The sequence below is a fragment of the Lemur catta genome, chromosome 13, assembly GCF_020740605.2.
Source record: "Lemur catta isolate mLemCat1 chromosome 13, mLemCat1.pri, whole genome shotgun sequence".
Classification (NCBI taxonomy): domain Eukaryota; kingdom Metazoa; phylum Chordata; class Mammalia; order Primates; family Lemuridae; genus Lemur; species Lemur catta.
The window spans coordinates 10500284-10504653 of NC_059140.1; the positions used below are offsets into that span (position 1 = coordinate 10500284).

Below are 4370 nucleotides of genomic sequence, written 5' to 3' on the forward strand. Positions count from 1 at the left end.
CCTCCACTAGGGACCAACCCAGAGCTCCTCTCCAAGGGGTCCTGAGAACAAGAGTGTTAGGGTCTGGCCCTTGGTCCCTCTGCAGTCTCCTTCCACCTCCATGACATTTCACCTGCATCTCCTGTTCCTTCCCTCACCCCCTCTGCTCACACCACATTCCAGGGCCCCCAAAGCCTGACTTCCAGGAGTCCCAGCCGACCTGCAACTGCACAGGTATGTGGCACTGTGTCTGCCACCTGTCATCATAGTGACTGCTGTGGTTGCCTAGGGATCGTGTCCCTGATGCATCAGGGAGCAGGAGCACTCTTTCAAGCCATTGGATGGATAGTCCCTGGATCCCAAGATTGCTGGAGGGCCAAATGGGCTGAAGGAACCTCGTCGATGCACTGCTGGATCCATCACCGCCTCACGGGTGTGTACGTAAGTCTCCCCAAATGGTTGTGGGCCCTGTGACGTGGAGGTCTTGACTGCCTGTGTGTGCATGGGCTACTCTGTTTTTGATGGTGCTTCTTTGTTGGGGGACCAAACACCCTAGCCTCAGGAGCAGCCTTTAGGCATGTGTGTTGTGTGTGTGTGTGTGTGTGTGTGTGTGTGTATGCGTGTTGTCTGTTGTTTGTGTTTGGTGCTCGGTGGGAGGAATATGTCTCATGTGCTGCAGGAGGGCTTCTTTTGAGCCAGCTTTCCCTCTGGTGAGCCCCTCCTGTGCTTCCACTCGGGCTGTGTGGCCCGGGGAAATCTGTCATTTTTGTGGTTCCTGCTTAGGTTTGTGAAGGCCTTGGTGGGTTGGGGGACTGACTCAGAACAGGAGGAGGTAGGTATCAGCTCCCCACTGGGAGGGACCACTTTTCCCAACATAAGAGGACCACATCGCAGTTGACAGAAACCCCAGGAAAAACTCATGCTGGACATGCAGGAGAGGTGGAGACCGATGTCAAAGAAGGTCCCCATTCCTCTTTTCCTCTGGTGGTCACATCTCTCCTCCTCATGGTTTGAGGAGCAGAGCATAGGGACAGGGACCATTGGGACCATTGGGCTTGAGGGAAGTATAAGCTCCTTGCCAATGACAAATTCGATGCTAATAAACCATGGCTTGCAGTGGCATCACAATTAATCAAAATGTCACCTGTGGTTGTTTGTGATACAGTACCAATTGAAGAAAGTGCCTTGGGGCTCAAGTGGCTGATTCAATTCACAATTATGACAATAATGATGACTCTAAGTAGTAGATATGAAATGAATTCTTTAGAGTGCATTTCAATGCTCACAGAGAGAAAAATGACAAATTCAAGTCCATTGACTCTCAGCTCAAATCATGGTGTGAGATCCAGAGGGCTTCCATAAAAGCCCTGAAGGAATCTTTTATTTCTTGTAGACACAGGGCAGACATTGCTGAAAATCAAACACAAAATTCAATTGTGTGGGTTGCTAAAGTGCAACAATCAGCTGAATTCACAGTCTAAGTTTCTTACTTGAAATTTTAGATACTGAGTAAAAATAGGATCCTAAGACTTGGAACAGGGAAGGCTAAATTCACATCAGAAATAGAGGCCAGAAGACAATAGAATATCAGTAAGTGTGAAAAGAAAAAACTATCCACCCAGAATTCTTTTTTTTTCCCTCTCTTTTTTGAGATAGGGTCTGACTCTGTTGCCCAGCCTACTAGAGTACAGTGGTGTCTTCATAGTCACTAAAACTTCAAACTGCTAGGCTCAAGCAATCTTGCTGCTTCAGCCTCCTGAGTAGCTGGGACAGGCATTTGCCACCACACCCAACTAATTTTTCTATTTTTGTAAAGATGGGGTCTTACTATGTTGCCCAGGCTGGTCTTGAGCTCCTGACCTCAAGTGATCATCTTGCCTCAGCCTCCCAAAGTGCTAGGATTTTAGGTGTGAGCCACTCTGCCCAGCCCTCCACCCAGAATTCCGTATCCAGAAAAAACATTCTTCAAAAATTAAAACCAAAAAAAAGATATTTTCACGGGAAAAAAACCTGAGAGGAATGATCAAGCTTAAGGGAATTGATAGCATATGAAAACTCAGGCCTATGGGTGCCTTAGTCCATTTTCTGTTGCTACAACTGAATATCACAGACTGGGTAATTTATAAAGAATAGAGTTTTATGGAGCTTATGGTTCTGGAGGCTGGGAAGTCCAAGAGCATGACACCAGCATCTAGTGAGGGCCTTCCTGCTGCATCATGACGTGGCAGGAGGCATTACCTGGTGAGACAGAGCAAGTGTGGGTGTTGGCTCAGGTCTCTCTTCCTATTCTTATAAAGCTACCAGTCCCATCACAGAGGCCCCACCCTGATGAATTTATCTAATCCTAATTCACTCCCACAGGCCACACCTCCAATCAACATATGAATTTGAGGATAAAGTTTTCAAAACAAGAAATTTGGGAGACAAACCATAAAAATGGGAAAGAATAAAAAGCAGAAAAAATGGGAAATTTGTGTGTAAATATAAAAAACACATGTGTTTTCTTTTTTAATTTTGTAAAGGACATATGACTGTTAAAAGCAAATATTAAAGCATTATATTCTGGAGCTTATATGATGCAAAATGTATGACAACAAAATCACAAAAGATGAGTGGTGACAACTGGAACTCTCCTGTTACAAGGTTCTCATCTTTTACTTGAAGCGGTTCTGAATTACTTCCCAGTAGATCATGAAGGATACTGCAGCTCGGAGCGGCGATCAGGACAGGACGCGGGGGCGGGCGTCGGCGCCGACAGCCACCCGAGGGCGCCCAGGGAGCGCGCGGCCCGCAGCCCCGCACCGCCCCGCAGAGCATGGGGCGCGCCGCGGCCGCCTGAAGCCAGGCCAGCCGGGCCACTCGCAGGCTGCCGCGGGCTCTCGCCGGGCTGGCCCAGGCAGGAGGGCAGTAGCGGACACCGAGCTTCCCGGGACCGATAGGAGGCCTGGAGATGTCCTGTCTGCGCCGCCTCCTGCTCAGATACCTGTTCCCGGCCCTCCTGCTTCACGGGCTGGGAGAAGGGTCTGCCCTCCTTCATCCAGACGGCAGATCCCATCCTAGGTCCTTAGAGAAAAGTGCCTGGAGGGTTTCAAGGAGTCACAGTGCCATGACATGTTGAAACATCTCCACAATGGCACACGGATCACTGTGCAGATGCCGCCTGCCATTGAGGGCCGCTGGGTCTCCATGGGCTGTGAAGTGAGGTCAGGCCCAGAGTACGTCACAAGGTCTCACACATTCTACCACAGTAACACCCTCAAGGCCCACCAGTTTTATTATGGCAGCAAACGCTGCACAAACCGCACCGACACGCTCATCATCCCGGGCAAGATCCGCCTCCGCCAGGCCTCCTGGATCATCCGAGGGGGCACCGAAGCCGACTCCCAGCTGCACAACGTCCAGGTTATCTGCCACACGGAGGCGGCGGCAGAGAAGCTCAGCAGGCTGGGGAACCGCACCTGCCCGGGCTTCCTCAAAGCCCGCGGCCCCTGGGTGCAGGACGTGGCCTAGCCCTGTGGCGGGAGGAGAACGGCCGCGAGTGCACCAAGGCCTGAACTTTGCCGTGCACGAGCTCCAGCTCATCAGGGTGGAGAAGCGGTACCTGCACCACAACCTGGACCACCTTGCCGAGGAGCTCGTCCCTGGCGACATTCACACCGACGCCACCCAGAAGTTGTTCCACCGTCCGTGCAGTTACTAGCCCCGCTGCGAAATGCCAAGTGAATCACATGAAGGTCACCCCCATGGATGCGGCCACAGCCTCGCTCCACAACGTCTTCCACGGGAATGAGTGGGGTGCTGAGGGCTCCTGGCAGCTGGGCCTCCAGCAGGATGTGACGCACACCAAGGGCTGCGTGGCCCTGGGAATCAAACTACCTCACTTGGAGTATGAGAGCTTCAAAATGCAGCAGGATGCCCGGGGGCGCTATCTGCTGTTCAACAGCCAGAGGCCCGGCGACGGCTCCAGCCCCGACCGGCCAGAGACGAGAGCCACATCCCACCAGATGCCCCTGGTCCAGCGTAACTCCTTCTCGCCCAGAGCTGAAGACCTCTCGGAAGCCGGCGGAAGCCGCCTGTATGGCCCGGCCCCGCGCGCGGCACCTGGGCCCTGCTGCCCTCTGGGCTCGCCTGCCTGTTGGCTCTGCCGCAGTGGAACATCCTCATAAGTTTTTAGAAAGTTATGTTTTTACAAGCCAGGATTCCTCACAACTTACAGATTTTCTTTACCAAAAGAAAGGACATTTATTCGTTTGATGCACTTGAGTGTCCGAGAACCGTGGTTCCCTTTCTCCTCTCCCTCCCTCTGTGAGAGCCGGTCTCCCCTGGACCCCCAAGAACAGAAAGACAGAATCGCTGAGGCTGCAATAACACAAAGGAGTTTATTGACTAGC

The 4370-nt window shown here is 52.0% G+C and overlaps 1 pseudogene; it reads left to right on the forward strand.

The window, feature by feature from the left end:
* The first annotated feature begins 2926 nt into the window (after nt 1–2926).
* LOC123649053 lies at nt 2927–4153 on the forward strand (annotated as a pseudogene).
* Nucleotides 4154–4370: the final 217 nt, after the last annotated feature.